General features: G+C 40.1%; 1 protein-coding gene across 4 annotated transcripts in view; it reads left to right on the forward strand.

Annotated features, from left to right (window-relative positions):
• Positions 1-20,593, forward strand: part of LOC140465746 (thyroid hormone receptor alpha-like) — a 360,010-nt gene that overhangs the window by 6,191 nt on the left and 333,226 nt on the right. The window contains exon 2 of one of the 4 annotated variants that reach the window (XM_072561444.1): positions 3,042-3,119. The exons of the other annotated variants lie outside the window; for them this stretch is intronic. The gene's annotated coding sequence lies outside the window, so the exon portion shown is untranslated. The remainder of the gene's footprint in view (positions 1-3,041; positions 3,120-20,593) is intronic. 4 annotated transcript variants of the gene reach the window in all.

Genomic DNA, 20,593 nt, shown 5'->3' on the forward strand with positions numbered 1-20,593 from the left:
CAGACATCTTTGTTGAGAGTGAACAACACATGAACACCTGAAGCCATCAGCCATCATTACTGGCACAATGATTTCCAAGCTGCTTTTTCCAAAAGACGTCTGTAACTTCGATAAGCAGAGTGACCACACCATCTTGAACAATAACGAAAGGGAAGACTTGAGAAAAATTTTGCCCAGAAAATTATCCACCTCTCACTTACTTTTCTTTTGCATTCCTTAAAACATTGACAAATCTGGGGTACAATTTGTCAGGCGCCTGGCTTCCTGTGGTGCCTGGCTAAAATAGTTATTGTTCTTGTGTAAGTCTTGATAATGACTGTTTCCAAAGTTGGCATCAGAGCCAAGCCAGCTCCTGTCCTGTTCAACATCATCACTGCCTTTATACCTGATGAAGGGCTTTTGCCCGAAACGTCGATTTCGCTGCTCGTTGGATGCTGCCTGAACTGCTGTGCTCTTCCAGCACCACTAATCCAGTATCAGTAGATGCATGCTCACCAGTAACAGCTGCTGTATAAACATAGGTTACTTTCACCTCCTCATAGTTAGTCGAGGCAAGGGATATCAAGACCAATTTCAGTACCTTTTATTGCCACAATCCCCTGGCACACTTTGCTGAACTGGCACAAGCTGGACATCAAACATGGGACATTCCTAATGTGCATCTGCTCCAAACTGAACAGTGCATTTACAAAAAAAGCCATATTGTGTTCCCACTGTTGTCTTATAAGAAGAGTCTATTATAACCAAATCTGAAAACTTACACTTGCCAAAGCTGTTGGTTTAACACTGTTTAATCTGAATAGTTTAATTCATTTAGCAGAATAATGCATTTCTCATTCCTTCTGGATTATTATATGCATTTGCAGTTGATTTCTTCCAAATCATCACATTTCTATACAAATGCCTATAAACATTTGTCATAGTATATTTATATTTTCACATTTCATTCCTCTAGTTCCAAATTCAAAAACTATATTAATTTGGAAACATTTTTAAAGATAAGGGTTTGGTACTGGGAAAAACTAAATAAGAACTGGCTGCATTTTAATTTATTTACAAATTCTCCTCCGATATTATAGTACAGAATTTAAAAAAAAAGGTTGGCAATTCACAAATCATGTTCCAGACAAATCACATTTAATAAACACACGTTATAGGAGAACTACCTGCATTGTTAGTTATACTAGTCCCACTTGCCTGCATTTGGCCTACATCGCTCTAAACCCTTCCTATTCCGATACCCATCCAGATACCTTTTAATTGTTGTAATTGTACCAGTCTCCATCACTTCCTCTGGCAGGTTATTCCATACACGCATCACCCTCTGCATGAAGAAGTTGCCCCTCTCACCTTAAACCTATGCCCTCTAGTTATGGACTCCCCAACCCTGGGAAAAAGACCTTGAATATTCACCCTATCTATGCCTCTCATGATTTTATAGACTTCTTTGGCCTCTGACACTCCAGGGAAAACAGCCTCAGCTTATTGGTGTTTTTAAGAAGTAATATTTTTGAGCGAATATCATGATCCTGAATGTGGTGGCACTGTGGCTCAGTGGTTAGGACTGCTGCCTCACAGCTCCAGGGATCCAGGTTCGATCCCTGCCTTGGGTAACTGACTGTATGGAGTTTGCACATTCTCCCCGTGTCTGTGTGGGTTTCCTCCGGGTGCTCTGGTTTCCTCCCACAATCCAAGGATGTGCAGGTTAGGTGAATTGGACATGCTAAATTGCCCATAGTCAGGGGTGAATATGGGGAGTTGGTCTGGGTGGGCTACTCTTCGAAGGTCGGTATGGGCTTGTTGGGCCGAAGGGCCTGATTCTATACTGTAGGGAATCTAATCTATTCAGCCTCTTCCTATAGGTCAAACTATCCAACCTCGGCAATGTCCTTGTAAATCTTTTCTGAACCCTTTCGAGTTTCACAACATCTTCCCTGCAGCAGGGAGAGATGAGGGTAATTTTTTTCTCTGAATGTTGTGCAACAATGGAACTCTCTTCCTCAGAAGGTGGTCAAAGCAAGGTCATTGATTATTTTTTGAGATGGAAGTAGATAGATTCTTGATAGGAAATATAATGAAAAGTTATCACCAAATAGGGATTTGAAATACAAACAGATCAGCCATGATCTTAATGAAAGGTTAAGAAGGATTGAATGGCTGAGTGGCTTACTTTTTGCTCCTATTTCATATACTCATGTGGGTAGGAGAGATTATGGACCATTTTAGACAAAGAATGTTTAGTCAAAGGAAATGGGAGAAGAGAAAGACTTGTATTTTTGTAGCTTTGTTTTGTGACCACAGGAAAATCCCAAGTGCTTTACAGTCAATTATATATATTTTTAAAAATGTAGTTACTAATATAATGTAGAAAACACAGCCAATTATTCTTAGGGAGAAAATCGCCACAAATAGCAAGGTGTGTTTTGAGTTGTTGGTTCATTAATTGGCAGGGGCAGTGTGGGTAATACCTCATTCTTCAAAGTGGCATCCGTGACTCTTTTTATTTGTATCCACTCAAGATGGCAGATGGAATCTTAGACAAATATTTCATCTGAAAAATAGCACCTCCACCAATGCAGTACCCTCTTGGTGTAGTGTCAGCCAGATTTGTTGCAGTCAGGCCCTGGAGTAGGATTAGAACTGAAGACCTGCTGATTTTGAGGCAACACATGCCACTAAGTGAGCCATGGCTGACATTTGATTCCACTTGCCTGTGTTAAGTACGATAGTGGGAGAAGCTTGCAACGTGGTGGATCATTTCTACTCACATTACTTTTACAAACCTGCTGAAGCATTTTGCAAGACATTTAAGCACATATGTCATTCTATCCAGAAGATACTCAGGCACTTAGACTATGCTATTTGTGTTCAAGTAGTTTCAGCACTTGGTGTTCCACCGGACAGTCACGAAGTTAAAACTCCAGTGGTGCTTGCATTTCAAATTCATCAGGTTCTTGTTGTCTCAATCCTTCAAATTAGGTTAGTTTTACTGGATGAATAACAATGCCATTGCCTGTCTTAACTGTTCTGTTCCCTTTCAGTGTTGCATAGCTACCTTTCAATTGCCTTGGATTGAGTACTTGACATCGATTGCAATCTTACCTTTTGATTTGATCAAGGTAAGACTAACTTCCAGGATGTTCGAAATAGAAATTATAAAGATAGATTAAATAGTAGTTTAACAGAAAAAAATACAGAGACCTTAAATGAATTCAAGACTGGCGCAGAGTTCACCCCAAGTACCCGTTGGGAGTGAACATTACATAATTAAGCAATGTATGTAAGAATCCCTCAGAAGGCAATAAATCTTGGTTCACCGATAATGTACCATACCATAGTGTCACAGAGGTGTACAGCATGGAAACAGACCTTTTGGTCCAACTCATCCATGGTGCCCAGAAAGCCTAAATTAATCTAATCCTATTTGCCAGCATTCAGCCCATGTCCCTCTAAATTCTTCCTACTCTTCCAAATGCCTTTTGAATGTTGTAATTGTACCAGCCTCCATCAATTTCTCTGGTAGCTCATTCCATAAATGGACTACTGCATGAAAAGGGTGGTCTTTAACGCCTGTATTAAAGTGTTTCCCTCTCAACTTAAACTTATGCCCTCTAGTCTTGGATGCCACTTCCCTATCCATGCCCCTCATGATTTTATAAACTTCTATTAGGTCACCCCTCAGCCTCCGATGATCCAAGGAAAACAGCCCTAGCCTGTTCAGCCTCTCACTATAGCTCAAACCCTCTAACCCTAGCAACATCCTTGTAAATCTTTTCTGAACCCTTTCAAGTTTCACAACATCCTTCCTTTAGCAGGGAGACCTGAATTGCATGCAGAATTCCAAAAGTGGCCTATTCAATGTCCTGTAGAGGCCTCAACATGACCTCCCAATGCACTCTCTTCACTCAATGCACTGACCAATGAAGTAAAGCATACAAAACACCTTCTTCGCTATCCTGTCTACCTACGACTCTACTTTCAAGGAAGAATGAAACTGCACTCCAAAGTCTCTTTGCTTAGCAACACTCCCAAGGACCTTACCATTGTGTGTATATCCTACCCTAATTTGCCTTTCCAAAATGCAGCACCTCACAGTTATGTGATGAAGCTGCTCCTATAACAAGGATATGTTGTCCTTGGCTATTTTCTTTCACAGACTCTGAAAAGTCTGGGGTTGAAGGGTTTCAGGGCCAATTTGATAATAGCTAACAGATACTGCCTCAGGCAGAAGGCTTTCGAGTTTAAAAAAAACTGCTTGTACAGTGAAAGGGGAATGGCCAGTTCCCCCAGCTTGGCTTTCTCTGGTTTGGTTTGGTTTGGCTTTTAGCAGTAGTGGGGGAAAAGCTGCTGGACCTAAAGAAGCAGGTCCAGGCTGGTAATCTCTGACTTCTGTTCTATGTTTGATTTTACCTTTTGTGCCAAGGGGTGTTTATGGGGCTTGTCGCAAGTATTTGGAACAGCATCATTAAGTTGGGATGATCTGTTGGGTTTTCGGAGAGGCTGTTATTTGGTATTCTGTTTTCTGTTGTTTGTGTTTTGTTCAGTAATCTTGTAAATAAATTCTGTTTTGTTTAAAACTAAATGGTTTGACCAGCAGCATCTCTCCTGGAGAATCTGCTGTACACCTGATTTAAACAATTGGCAAAGTTAGGGTCTGGGCTACCTTACATAAAACATAGAAAAGTACAGCACATAACAGGCCCTTTGGCCCACAATGTTGTGCCAAGATTTAATCCTAATGTCAAATATAGTAACTTAACCTACGCCCCCCTCAACTCACTGCTATCCATGTGCATGTCCAGCAGTCACGTAGTTGTCCCCAATGACTCTGCTTCCCCCACCACAGCTGGCAAAGCATTCCATGCATTCACAACTCTCTGCGTAAAGAACCTACCTCTGACATCTCCTTTATACCTTCCTCCTAATATCTTCAAACTATGATTTCTTGTACCAGTCAATCCTGCCCTGGGGAAAAGTCTCTGGCTATTAATTCTATCTATTCCACTCATTATTTTGTACACCTCAATCAGGTCTCCTCTCTTCCTCCTTCTGTCCAGAGAGAAAAATCCAAGCTTGTTCAACCTTTCTTCATAAGGCAAGCCTTCCAGTCCGGGCAGCATCCTGGTAAACCTTATTTGCACCCTCTCCAAAGCCTCTGTATCTTACCTTCTTGAAATGTTTTGAGGGGGTCTGGCCTGGTCCATAACATTTATCTAAATTAAATTCCATCTATCACTCCTCAGCCCATTGGCCCATCTGATCAAGGTTCAGTTGTACTCTGAGATAACCTTCTTCTCTGCCCACTTCCTCTCCAATTTTGAAGTTTCCAATCTGGAAACTTAATAACCATACCCCTATGTTCACAACCAAATCATTTCCTGTATTTAAATGACAAAAAGCAGTGGACCCAGTATCAATTCCTGCCCCTGAGTGTTCATTCAATGAAGCATTTTGTTATAATTAACTGCAGTAAATAAATATTTGGTGTAAGTAACTAGAAATTAAAATATGCTAAAGCATGTTTTGCTGGGCCCAACGTTTGACCTGTGTGGAATTGAAACCATTGTGAAATGCATCCATATTTCTATAACGCCACATAATGCTACCAAATTTGTTGTTTGCGTTCTGCATGTGTGTATTCACACAGACACACAAATGCACATGCACTTACGCAGATACACACATGTGCACATATGCACAAACTCTCTAAGCAAAACAAAAGACAATTCACACTCTTTCCTCTCACTAAAATGATTAACAAGTAGTTAGTGTCAGTTGTGAAATCATCTCCTGATGAAACGCCAATCAAATCAGTTGTGACTTAATGATTGAGAATCCAAGGCACACGTGTGAAAACTATTGGAGTTGTGTTGCAAGCAGCACACTTTTGATACCTGTATTGCATTTGAGAAATTTCAGGGCATCCCTTTCCAATTTGTGCTGTTTAGCCAAAAGGCTAGCTGGCACCCGATCCTGGTGATTGAGAGAAATTGGCAGGAGGAATAGCTTGATCTTGGACAGCAACAATTGAATAGGAAAATCCGAAGGCATCAGTTAAGAGGTTAAGAGGGGCAGATAAGGAATAAAACAGTGTGTTCAAGGATGCAATCCACCTTTGGTGGTGTGCATTACTAATTTAAGTCCAACATGTCATAATGGTTTATGACACCAGCTGTATCCCAAGCAAGTTTTAAAGTCTTGTAACACGCACTCTGCCACTTGTTGTTTTCTATCATGCAGTTGATGTGTGGACCAGCGCAATTAGATTATAATACTGACTCTCGTCCTTGCTCCTGTCAGAGTGCAGCTCTGATGTTCATCTTTTTGTCCCACATCCCTATTTGACCTTAATATCCCAGTTTATTTTCGAAAAGCAACCACACATCTTTTAAATGGTATTGCAGTCTGCGAGAAATTTCTCATGACCTAGAAGGAGTTTTCTCCAACTTATCTGGCTGACCTACATTAGCTTTTTGTCCCAAGGAGCTCAAAAACAAATTTAAAGCAAAAACAGAGGTTGCTGGAAAAGCTCAGCAGGTCTGGCAGCAGCTGTGAAGAGAAATTAAAGTTAATGGTCCGGTGACCCTTTCTCAGAACGTTAACTCTGATTTCTCTGCACAGATGCTGCCAGACCTGCTGAGCTTTTCCAGCAACTTCCACTTTTTTTGTTTCTGATTTACAGCAGCCGCAGTTCTTTCTGTTTTTATTTAGCAAAAACAAATTTAGTCTTGTTTCTCAGCATATTATTGGAAGGTGCTGCATCAAAGCTCAATCCAGTATTTATGGCACCATCTTCTGTTTGGATCTCTCTCTTGGCTTAACGATGAGGCCAAACACAGGCCTTTGGTTATTGTGAATTTTAGCTTGATAGAATGAAATTGTGAATAAGTAACAGTGCATAAACAGTCAAGTGAGGTGCAAGTCAAGAGTATCTCCTGTTTCATGGAGTAAGCTGCAGGACCAGATTGGTAAAATAGGTTGGAAGCTCAGGAATAAAACAGTGAGGTCTCCAAAAAAAGTAACGTCAACAGATAGCTTTAAGTTCTGTAATGAAATTCTCCCACAGGAGATCACAAGATTACCTTAAAATAAATCTTCAGTAAATAACATTTAAAATAAACAGGAATTTGGATTTTATGAGCAGCAATCTTTGCTTTTGCCAGCAACGTTTTCATAATTGTAGCCTACTAAACATGTGTTCGGCCAGTCTTGGAGTATGCAAGTTGTGTTTGGGATCCTTACGTGGCAAGAGATACAAATGGGATGAAGTGATCCAAAGGTCTGCTATATGTCTCTGCACCACATGATATGGGATACACATCAATGTCAACCTTTATCAAATTGAAATTGGAATCAAGAGTGTGGTGCTGGAAAAGCACAGCAGGTCAGGCAGCATCCGAGGAGCAAGATTTCTGATGAAGGGCTTTTGGCCAAAACGTCGATTTTCTTGCTTCTCGGATGCTGCTGATCTCCAGCATCTGCAGTACTCACTTTCGTCAGAAATTGGAATCATTACAGCAAAGATGGGAGAAAATAGACAGTTCATGTTCTGTAAGATATAATCTGGGCACATGGGAAGTAACTGAAAAGAAATAACTGGTGCCCTCCAGCAATGACAAACCATGAGGTATTCATCCACCCAACTGTAAAGACCGTTTATTTCCAAGAGAGTAGAGCACCAATCTTGCCAATGAAGGAAATAACAAGAAGGAAATCTGCTGCCTGAAATCTTCACTAGTCATCTTTAGATTATTCCTGTCTGGAGGCTTTCACTTTCAGGACTGCTTTCTCAGCTAGCTAGCCAGCTAGCGTGAACTATGTAATTGTTGGCAGGATACAGATATGAGGCTGCAATGCTGGAACAACCAAGACAGAAGAAGCAAAAGCAGTGGTAACAAATGCAGTGGACGTCTCACTGAAAATCAGTCAGATATTCTGCTAAAACACCCAAGTTTGGAACAGGCAAAAAATAAAATGAGGAATTGTAATTTGGTAATCGGTGGAGAAGGTGGGGGGGGGAGGGGGCGGGGATATGAATGGCTAACTTTCTGCTATCCTAAGGACCTCCAGAATCCAACTAATGCTGTTCATCTTTTTGCAATGTGTCCTGTCTCCTGCTTCCAGTGATTATTGGAGTGAGTGATGAGCTAACATACTCTGCTTTCCAAGTCTGAGTGAGAAAATGACTTGTTCTTCACTCTTCTATCGTCTGTTCTTGGGACCCACAACACTTCCCACTGGGGCCATGATGGTCAGTCCATGCCAGCATGGAATAAGTAACTTTGGAATGATGATATCTGGAAGTGAATGCTATGTAAGTTACTCTGTCTCAGCAATATTCAACCCTGAGAACTGAAATCAGGTGGATTACAACAGAGTTTGGATCTTTTAGACTGTCGAAAGTATATGTTGATCTACAGGGAGATATAGCTGTTTGCCAAATCTTTCAGGCAAGTTTCACAATTCAAAGCAAACGTAACATCATTTAAAAAAAAACTTCTCAAAGCATAGAGATAAGAGGTTAGTGGCATTATAAATAAAACAAAATAGACCACAATTTATATAATTGTCCAGATATCAGCTTGACAGAAAATATTACATGCTCAAATGCAGACTAGTTTATTTTAAATCAAACAGTTCATGACTGGATGTGCAAGCAGTTAACATTTCAATTGGTGTTGTAAATACTGGAGACCCTGTGTGCAAGGCTGACTCCAATTGTTTACAGATATTTCGTCCATTGATATATTCTAAGTTGACTCCGGCATACAGGTGAGCCAGTGTAACACAAACGTTTGGTCAGATATTGAGATGAATTGTAAAGGTTGAAAAAGTCAGGCTTAAGATAGAACCTTTTCATAAATCCTTTTTGGACTATATGTTGAACTTGGAGGATAGCTAATGGATTGTATGGTATCGTGTTGTAAAGCTTTGCTCATCGGTTGGCTGGGAATGAAAAGAAAGCATAAACGGTGATCAATAGAGATTTACTGTGAAAGGACAGATTGAGCATTTGGACTGGGATAAAGAAAGGAAATGAATGGAAAGATGAACCTGCAGAAGAGTGGAAAGCAAGTGCCAGGAAGGTCAAATATACATGAAGAAGGAACAACAAATGATGTCACATGTTTTATCCAAAGAACATCAGGTGATATTATTCTCAACTGTCCTCTGTAAAAATTCTGTTTAAATACTGTACTGTTTGTAACTTCATAACTACTTATTTGACATGATGTAGAGGTGCTAGTGTTGGACTGGGGTGGTCAATGTTAAAAATCACACAACACCAGGTTATAGTCTGATGGGTTTATTTGGAAGTATAAGCTTTCAGGGCACTCTGAAAGCTGATACTTATTTGACATCAGTATTGAAGAATTGAACAATGTAGAACTTTTATTACTTAGAGTATTCAGATCTACTGAAGCAAATTTCATGGAAAGAGTTAAGGTACAGAGAAGCCATTATTGAATGGTGGAGAAAGCTTGAGGCTGAATAGTCCCCTCCTGCCCTATGTTTATTTCTAGGGTTTGCCCAATCTGGTACACCCTCACGCAGTTACTAAGCTCTGCAGGAGATTGGTTTTTCCCTTGCACCAGATTGCAATATTTCAATTTGACTAACCTTTATGATATTATTGATTTCTAACTTTTTGGAGGAGGTGGGGTCTAACTGCAACTTGGGAAGTGTCCAGAACACTAAAACACTGATCCGAGCATAGGGATCAGATTCAACAATTGCTTACCCAGGGAAGATTGAATCACCACTGATGAAAGAATTACTCCAGTCATGGACCCAAGAAAGAAATGTAACATTCTAAAATTAAAAATGGAATTTAAAAAGGATTGAGAAGAATTTAAGAGAATGGATGAATCAACAGATTGGGTGAACACATTCATAACTGGAGACAAAAGGATTTGCACTTTGTATGTTTTTGAAGTTCGAAGACCTTATGTTATTTGCAGAAGTTAAAGCATAGTTTTCATGAATTAATGTGTAATAGAGTTTCGTGCAACTGAAATGGAATGAGGTATTTTCCAAGTTATTCATATTTGATGTGCCTTACAAGAAAATGCAGGTGTTTATTGTTGCTGGTTGGCAATGGCATTAGCTCCAAGGAAGAACTAAATAACATCTGACGGCTAAGTATACTGTACACTGTCTCTGTACACAAATAGCATAGGTTTCATTAGAAGAGGGCGATGACTTCATACTTTTGAAAGTAGAAGAGTTAGCCTGAACGTTAAAAAAACATGTTTTTCAATGTTGGTTACGGCATTTAGTATCTGCTGGTGATTATTACCATATGAACTTGTGAAAAATTAGCAGAGGTAGACCATTCTGCCCTTTGAGGCTGTTCCTCAATTCTACAATATCATAGCTACTCTGTTTGTTGCAAATTCCACATTCCCATAGAATCATAGAATGCCTACCGTGCTAAGAGAGGACATTCAGCCCATCAAGACTACACCAACCCTCCAAAGAGCATCCCACCCACACTCAGCCCCCTACCCTATAACCCCACAGTTAACATACCTAGCCCACCTAGCCTGCACATCTCTGGTGGACACTACAGGACAATTTAGCATTGTCAATCCATCTAACCTACACATCTTTGGACTGTGAGAGAAAACCGGAGCACCTGGAGGAAACTCGAAAGTGTTTGTATCTCCAGTAATATTTGTAGTTTGTGATAAAGGGGCAACAATAATCAATGAATAAACAATGAATATAATCATTTATACTAGAAAAAAAGAGATTAGCAGTTGAAGCCTGGATGAACATTCATTGAATGCTCTTGAAATAGTTTCTTATCGCAGCATGCTCTGGGAACTCATTGTTTCAGATTTGGTATTGTGTAATGTGATAGGATTAATTATTGACCTCAGAGTAAAGGCACCCCTCAACAGCATCCTGAATTTTATATCCAGATTGAATGGGAGTAGATTGGGTCTGAGATTAGTATTTCAAACTTAAAGAAAGAACAATAATTAGATTCCCTACAGTTGGAAACAGGCCCTTCGACCAAACAAGTCCACACTGACTCTCCAAAGCGTAACCCACCCAGACCCATTTCCCTCTGACTAATGCACCTAACACTATGGGCAATTTAGCATGGCCAATTCACCTGACCTGCACATCTTTGGACTGTGGGAGGAAACAGGAGCACCCGGAGGAAACCCATGCAGACACTGGGAGAATGCGCAGACTCCACACAGACAGTCTGCCCGAGGCTGGAATCGAACCTGGGACCCTGGTGCTGCGAGGCAGCAGTGCTAACCACTGAGCCACCGTGCCACCCTGACTGAGCCACTGTGCCACCCTGTGGGCATAATGTGGGCATGAAAGCTGAGCTAGATGAAGTGAACTGATATAATAAAATAGGGCTGGTTCAATAGATGCAAAAGCAGAAATCTAAAAAGGTTTTTTAGAATACTTAGAATACGCTTATTCCTAAATTCTAAAAGGAGGACCCACCATCCATCGTAAAAGCAGTCAGGGAAAGCATCAAATTGAGGGAAAATTAACTTCACAAGGATGAGAAACAGACAATTGGTCAGAATATGAAGAATGACACAGAATGACGAAAAGCTTAATCTGGATGAAGAAATTAGAGTATGAGGAGAAACAAGCTATGCATGTAAAAAATATTTTCTGTGGGTATTTATAGAGGTGGCAGGTAAGTAAGCTGAGTGTTAGTCCTCTAGAGAATTACTGATAGGTAACAAGGAAATTATAGATTGGATGAATGAATATTTCAGTCTTCCCTTTGCAGGATTTTTTTTAAAAATCAGGAGATGGAGGGGAGAGAGGAACTTAGAAAAATTACAATCACAAGGAAAGAGGTACCAAACAAACTGATGGAATTGTGAGCTGACATAGTGCCTGGTTCAGATGGATTTCATCCTAAAATCTTTAAAAAAAAGGCAGCTAATAAGGTAATAGATGTGTGCCATTAATCTTCCAGAACACTCTCATTTTGGAAAAGGTTCTACCAGATTGAAAAGTAGTAGATATAATGCCTCTATTCAAGATGAGAGGCATGCAGAAAACAGGAATGTATAGGTTGGTTATCTTGACATCTGTAGTGGAGTGGGTGTTAGAATGAATCATTAAAGAGGTTATTGCTGGACACTTTGAAAAACTCAAGATAATCAGGAAGAGTGATCATGGTTTTGTGAAAAGGAAATTAAGTATAACCAATTGATTGGAGTTCTTGGAGGAATAGCATGCGCTGTGGGCAAAGGCAGCCTGTAGGTGTACTATGCTTAGCTTTCCAGAAGGCATTTATTAAGGTGCCACATCAAAGTTTTGGGGAAGATAGATGTAATAACAAGGGGGGAATCGTTTTAAAAGATTAGCTGTCTGGCAGAAAACAGTATGCATGAATGGGTCTGTCTGATTGGCAGGTTGAAATGAATGGACTTCTGTAGGGATTTACTGCTGTGGCCTCAATGTTTACAAATTACATCAATGATTAGACAAGGGAAGTGAAGATATGTGAAATAACTACACAGAGGCTGGTATCCCATCACCAAGTCACCTTTTATTGACATGTGCAGAGTACATAGGCTCTGACCAGCCAGCTCAGAGCCAGTCCCTAGAATCAGGAGACTCTCTGAATCTCCTGTTTATATCTGTCAGCTAGGGTTCCCTAACTGGTCCAGGGTAACAGCCTGAATCATTGATCTCATTGTCAGTGAGATCCACCTGCCCCCATTCCAATCAATACACCTCATAGCTAAATTCACAGATGACACCAGGATAGGTCAGAAGACATGAGGTTGCAGACAGATTGAGTGAGTGAGCAAGAATCTGACTTTTAGAGGAATGTGGGAAAATATGAAGTTGTTCATTTCGGTAGGAAGAATGAAAAAGCAGGTGAAGGAGAATGAGGAATCTAGGTGTGCAAGTGCACGAGTCACACAAAGTTAGTATGCGGGTGCTGCAGGTAATTAAGAGACCCATGCTCCTCTTCATTACAAGTGGAGTACCTTGTGAGGCAAACTGAAGTTGGACAATCCTCTGGGAGAAATAGTTTCCTCATCATCTCTATCCTAAAAAGGTAACTCCTAATTTTAAAACAGTTCTTCTAGTTCTGGATGGATCCTCAAGAAGAATTTTCCTTTCCAGGTCCGCCTTGTCAAGACCGTTCAAAAACTAATATAGTTAAATCATGTCACCCTTTAGTCCAGAAAACCCCAGCGGAACCAAGCCCATCCTGTCCAACCTATCTTCAAAAGACCATCCACTCATTCCAGGTGTCAATCTATTAAACCTCCTCTGAACCACCTCCAAAACATTTATATCTTTCTTTAAGTAATGAGAACAAAACTGCAGACAGTATTCCAGGATGTGGTACCACCAGTTGTCTGTATAATCGAAGCATAATTTTGTTACTTTCATGTTCAACTCCACATTGTTCTGCAAATGGTGATGGAGGCAAAATCTTTAAATAAACTTAAAGGCAGAGGTCAGTAGATTCTTGTAGACAAAGGAATCAACGTTTATAGTGGCCCAGTGGCTAGCATTGCTGCCTCATAGCATCAGCCCAAGTTCGATTCCAGCCTTGGGTGACTGTCTGTACGGAGTTTGCACATTGTCTATGTGTCAGTGTGGGTTTCCTCCCACAGTCCAAAGATGTGCACACAAATGTCAGTCGTGGTTAACAGAACTACCCTTCCACCTTCACCCAGATTTCTATTCATCTTGCATGTTGTGTATACCTCAATAGTCAATACATCTAATTCTGCAGCCGCATCCCTGTAATGACCATCAGATCATATTTATTTACTTTAATATATGTTATCAAATAGTTTGCGTTGTTATGAATGCTGCTCACATTAGATATACAGCCTTTAGTCAGTTATGTTGTTACCTCTGTAACATCTAGTCTTGATTATTGGTGCATTCCTACGTTTTCTCCCTGTGTCCTTTCCTGCCATTCTCTAATTCTCATCTCCCATAATACTATTTTCTTCTCTTACTTTACCCCAATCATTGACATGCTATATCTTTCCATATTTGATCCCTTGCCCCCATTGTTCTGTGTAAAACCCTCTCTACTTCGCTGGTTATGTGGTTCATGGGTACACTGGCCCCAGCATGGCTCAGGTATAGACCATCCCAATTGTGCAGCCCCACTATATCCGTTACTGATGCCAATGGCTTATGAACTGGAGACCACTTCTTCAACATGGTATTTGAGTCATGTATTCATTGCTTTAATTTTATGAAGCCTATGCCAATTTGAATTGTCAGGCTGAAGGCTATATTTCCTAACTTTCTGAAACATTCAGACATTGAGCATTTCTTATATTCAAACGAGCAGAAACGTGGCCAGAGATTTTTGACTACCTAGATAGAGTCATAACAGCCTTTCCAGGAAAAATTATGATTTAGTAGAAAATCCTTAACGAAGGCTGCTGGGTTCAAGAATGGAAAAAATATGGCAGCTGTTATACACTGGTTATACTAGCGACATTTATGTGTTCCCAAAAGACCAAACAGAAGTTTCATCTAGTAATAGACACAGGATAAGCTGTGCATTAGTGTGCTGAAACAATCTGTATATTTTATTGTCACAGTTTTGAAGAAGTGCCAACAGTTCTCCCTTGTGCCCAGACCAATATCTTTCCTTCAGCCTGCATAACTTAAAAATATTCAGATTATCTGATCATTGGCACATTGTTATTTATGAGAGTTTCTGATGTGTAAAGTGATTGGGGTGTGCCCCGCATTATAACTGTAAGTAAAAACAAAAGTGGTCTCAGTAGCTACAAAGCATTTTGAGATGTCATATGGTCAAGTGAAAGGTACTACATAAATGCAAATCTTCTGTTTATTTTCTTCCATGTTCATTGACATAGTAGACATAGGTAAGTTAGTAATTAAACTTGGAAAATAGAAACTGAACTCATAATGGAGTCATACTGGACTCAAAACGTTAACTCTGTTTTTCTGTCCACAGATGCTGCCAGACCTGCTGAGTTTTTCCAGAGTTTTCAGTTTTTCTTTCAGGTTTCCAGTGTCTACAATATTTTGCTTTTAATACAGATAGGCCAGGAGAATTTTGTGAAAAGCGAATGCCTGTGGTCATACCATCAATATCCAAACAGACTACAAGTTGATCACTTTATATGGTTGCTAAGTAATTGAATTGTTGTCCTTTTATAAAACCACAGAATTATTATATGTTAGACCTGCGATCTGAAGAAATCAGATTGTGAACACTGATGTAAAGGCCTAACAATTGAGTTATCATTTTCTTATAACCATCACCTGATATAGTTGTACGCAGGACGGTCTGTATCGCCATTAAAATAGAAATGACACACAATAACACTACACAATAATACACAATAATACATGAGCAGGGGGGGAAATGATGGCATAGTGGTATGATCATGGGATTGTTAATCCAGAGACCCAGATGATGTCCTGGGGACCCAGGCTCGAATACTACCATGGCAGATTGTGAAATTGAATTCAATAAAAAAATCTGGAATTAAGAGTCTGATGATAACTATAAATCCATTGGCAATTTTCAAGAAAAACGCATCTGGTTCACTAATGTCCTTTAGGGAAGGAAATTGCCATCCTTACCTGATCTGGCCTATATGTGACTCCAGACCCACAACAATGCAGTTGACTCTTAAATGCAGTTAGGGATGGGTAATAAATTCTGCCTAGCCAGTGACACCCTCATTCTGTAAATGAATTTTAAAAATCTGTATTTTAATAAGCTTCTTTCTTGTATATCCATCTTTCCTTCCCTCCCCCTTCTCCTTGGCCAAGAGCTGGAGCAATCACAACATATTAGCTATTCCCTCAGGAACATTACTGCCTATATTTTGCATAGTACGTTTAAGCGAATTATCACTGAGCTTGAGCAGGAAGAGGCCTTTGGGATTGTCGAAATTCATAACATAGGGATGGCCATATTTAAAACCACATTGCTCTCTATGGATTCAAAAGTATTCAAATAGCAATAAATAGTTTACAGCAATAAGTGGAATACAGAAGGAAGGGAGAAAAACAAACTACTGCAAAAAGTGCATCAGAGTATACAGAATGGAAACATGAAAGGAAATCATGAGGTGTGAGATCATACATGTAATGTAATTAATTTAGACAATTGTTTATGTTGAAATGGCCGAAAATATAAACCAACCCAATAAGCAGAACCACTGACAGCTCACTCTGTGCCATACCGCTCTACAGAAGCGTTTGTGCAGATTCTAATCAAGCTGTCGGGAAAAGACAGTTTCTGCCGATGCAATATTTGAGGAATTGTCAGTTGCATCCAGTTAAGTTTGAATTGTACAAAAGTGATCTTCTCCAGCTCGAAACTACTGCAGAATCTTTAGTGAGAATCACCTGTGAAGTGCAAATTTAAGCTGAGGCAGCATGGTGGCTCAGTGGTTAGCACTGCTGCCTCACAGCGCCAGGGACCCCAGTTCAATTCTAGCCTCGGGCAACTGTCTGTGTGGAGTTTGCACGTTCTCCCGGTGTCTGCGTGGGTTTCCTCCCACTGTCCAAAAGACGTGCAGGTTAGGTGAACTGGCCAAGCTAAAATTGCCCATAGTGTTCAGGGATGTGTAGGTTAGATGCTTTTGTCAGGGTAAACGTCAAATAATAGGGTAGGTGAATGGGTCTGGGTGGGTTACACTTTAGAGGGTCAGTGTAGACTTTGTAGACAAAAGAATAAAGAAATGCAGACTGATTATTTTCAGAAGCCAGGATCAAGAGGATTGCAGAGTCTCTGGCATGACTACCTTAGATTTGGTTTCACTGATTGGCTGCGACTTGGCCCACTGTTGATTTAAGCCCAGTGGGTGGATTCTTGAGGTTGAAGTTCTGATCTGAGTTCTCGCAGCCTTAGAGGCCTGGCAATGCTACCTACTGGGAGAACTGGGGGCTTGAGATGGTATGGGGTGGGGGGTGGGGGTGCTCCTGAGACAGTCTGGGATCTGTGTGGGAACCTGAAAATGGTAGTGCTCAAAATAAGAAGGATGCAGGCTGGTATGGGCACCAGAAAGAAGATAAAGCCCTCTGAAGAATTGGCTTCAGCCGCAGGCGTGGCCATTCATGCTCGCTGTCTGTTCCTGAGGCATGGCAACTAATTCCCTCGCCCCAATTCCCATCCCTCCTCGTGTACCACTCCATGAGCTACTGTTCTTGGCACTCAACACAAGTCCTCTCCCATGGAGTCCTCTGTGTTCCTCCAGTTGGAGATTAGATTCCCTACAGTGTGGAAACAGGCCCTTCAGCTCAACAAGTCCACACCAACCCTCCGTAGAGTAACCCACCCAGACCCATTTCCCAACATTTTCCCCTGACGAATGCACCGAACATTATGGGCAATTTAGCATTGCCAATTCACCCAGCCTGCACATCTTTGGATTGTGGGAGGAAACTGGAGCACCCGGAGTAAACCCGCACAGAGATGGGGAGAATTTGCAAACACTACACCGACAGTCAGCTGAAGCTGGAATCGAACCTGGGTCCCTGGTGCTGTGAGGCAGCAGTGCTAACTACTGGACCAATTGGCCACCAAACACTGGACAAATAACTGGTATGAAACTAACCCTGGCATGATCTTCTGGAGGTAGAAATACATCATGCTGCCAATCTCACACCTTATTTTCAATTTCTCACCCAGACCCACCTTCAGAGTCTCCTCTCTGGTGCTGGTAAGATTCAATCCATTAATGTTGCTTCATTTTCTACAGATACTGCTTGACCCGTTAAATATTTCCAGCATTTCTGTTTTGGTTTGGAACAGATAATCCGCCCACCTTCACTACAAACATATTGTATTACAGAATTCCTATTAATGTCTGAAAGGATAGCTGTGAATCATTTAGTTATAAATAAATGTACTCCTCTGTTTTGTAGAAAGGAAGATGTAAATGACAAGAATTTTTGAATTTTGAAGTATTCCCTTAACAATGTTGTTGCTGTTGAGCAGCAAACAGTTCATTCAAATTGGCAATATCAAAAAGCTGAAAAACAATGTTGCTCTGGATCTGAAAGAAAAGATAGGATGTTATTTGTGCAAATTCTGAGACAGGTGGCAGAATTGTAACATTGCCAGCTACATAATCTTGCACATTAGATGGAATTAAATGTAATATAGTACAATGTTCAATTTGCATCTAAGAAAGGGAGCTGGAAGAAATGGAAGCCGAGATCAAACAATGTGTGAAGCAAATAATTAAAGGGAAGGTAACTGAGTCGCAAATGCTATTATCATTATTATGTAATATTATATGTATATATATATACACAATAGAAAATACAAGAAAGTGAGAATCAAATTAGTCATGAGTTTCTTCCAGTATCCAATTTGAAACATCCTTTATCCAAATCTTTTCTCCCATGCTTGGCAAATCTTATCTCTAGCACAACAAAAATAATTTTCAGTTTGATCCTATCACAGCAAATAGTGCAATTTAAATTCCATTGAATTGTATTGTAATGATAGTTTTGTCATCATTTATTGCAAAAATACATCTCATTCATTTGCAACCTTTAGGGAAGGATATTTTTCAGCCTTACATGTGACTCCAGAACCACAGCACTGTGGCTGACTCTTAGCTACTTTCTGAAATGGCCAGGCAAGCCACTTGGTTCAGTTATAATGAGTAACAAGCCTTGTCAGAGATGCTCACATCCCATGAAAGAATAAAGGAAACAAATAGCAACATATCTATTTCAAAACTCTTGTCCTTCTTTCCAATATGCTATCCCTTGCATCTCCCTATCATTGTAATCTCCTCCAGCACCACACCTCTCTGAGATATCTGCACTTCTTCAGGCATGACATAATTCTAATCACTCTGCTATTGGCAGCTGTCCCTTTGTCTCATTGCCTTTCTTTTCTCTTCTAAGATGCTCTTCAGAGTCGAATGCTTTGACCAAGCTTTTTATTATGTGCCTTAATATTGTCTTAATGTGAGGTTTCATTTGATAATGCACCTGTGACACATACTGGGGTGTTCTACCACATTTAAGAGCACAATATAAGTGCAAGTTATTGTTGAAGTTACTGACCACACAAAAGAATCCCCCACATTTTATTACGTTCTCTTGAGCTGTTAGCATAGCTGTTCACCACATGGTAAAATGAATATAATATGCACTACTCTCACTGTCTTACTGTCAGAATAGAGCCCTGATTGATATGAAAACAAAAGGGAAGAATAATGTTGATAAAAATGGAAGAATATGTTCAGAATTATATTGAGTAATAATGATCCATAGAGGATAGAGCTTGTCACTTAGTATGTTGCTGATGGGGTTGTTATATGTGCAACTATTAAGTGAAGGTTTTGAGCTGAGATCACATTCCTGGTGTAGCTAAAGACAAGCTAAGAATCTCTGTATGTTTCAACTCTTCTTATCAGCAATAATTGTCTCTTCTATTTAGGAAAGTGAATTGTTCTAACAATTTATTTTCAAAATTCTCGATGTTGTACTGTCTGGTGAATATTGTGACTTGCCTTTCTCTCTCTGTAATTTGATGTTTTGCACAATAGAATCAGTGATCATTGGTTCAACCACAATTCTGCTTTTTGTAGTTGTCTGCGAAGACATGACATCATCCAGAGGCACTGAAAAGGGAGAGCAATGGAATTCTGTAGATTTGGCTGAATATCAACTTTGTGAACTTTTTTATATAATGGCTTTCAGTTTCTTTAAGTTACTATTGATTTTTCTTACCTTTTTCACTGTTCTCTTCTTTTGATCTATGATTTTGCCTTACAAGACCTCCTTTGGAAATTCACTTGGAAACCAAACAATGCAGCACAGGGACTTTCTACTGTTTTCAATCATCCTGTTATCACCAGCTATTAGTTCTTTGACAGCATTTCCCAAACTTGAAAACTCTGTCACTTTGTTGTAAAAGGTCATACCACGACTGCTTTAGCAAGTCACACACCACCCCGACTCCGATGTATTCTACCCTTGCTTCACTGTTGTTGGGTCAAAACCTTGGAACCCCTTACCATATAGCACTTTATGAGTACTTTAGTGCAAGGACTGCAGAAGGACTAGACGCCAGCTCAACTCCACCTTCTCAGGGATAACAGCCTTACGGACAATGCCCATATCCCAAGAATGGATTAAAAAAAATTGTACATGCCAATGTTTGGAAGGAAGGAATCATCAGTGACCTAAAATTTGCGAGATATTCCCTCAACTTAGTGGTGACATCGCACTTAGCTTCACTTTGAAACTAAGTGCAGTGTCTCCACTGATAAGCAAACTGAGCATGAATGAGAGGTTGGATTTGAGCCTTTTCTGGTTACCAACAGAAGAAAATTGCATTTCAGTAATAATTATGACACAGTAAAATGTCTGAGTGCATTTTAGAGGAACATTAACAGACAGAATTTATTGTTAGATCACACAATGTGCTATTCGGAGAGTGAGCAAAACAGTTTTTAAGGCGCAACAAGAAATGAAACATTTCAGGAAGGAAGTTACACAGCTTAGCTCCTTAGGAAACGAAGGCATGACCACCCATGATAGAGTCATAGAGATGTACAGCATGGAAACAGACCCTTCAGTCCAACCTGTCCATACC

The sequence above is a fragment of the Chiloscyllium punctatum genome, chromosome 42 (genome assembly GCF_047496795.1).
Source record: "Chiloscyllium punctatum isolate Juve2018m chromosome 42, sChiPun1.3, whole genome shotgun sequence".
Lineage (NCBI taxonomy): Eukaryota > Metazoa > Chordata > Chondrichthyes > Orectolobiformes > Hemiscylliidae > Chiloscyllium > Chiloscyllium punctatum.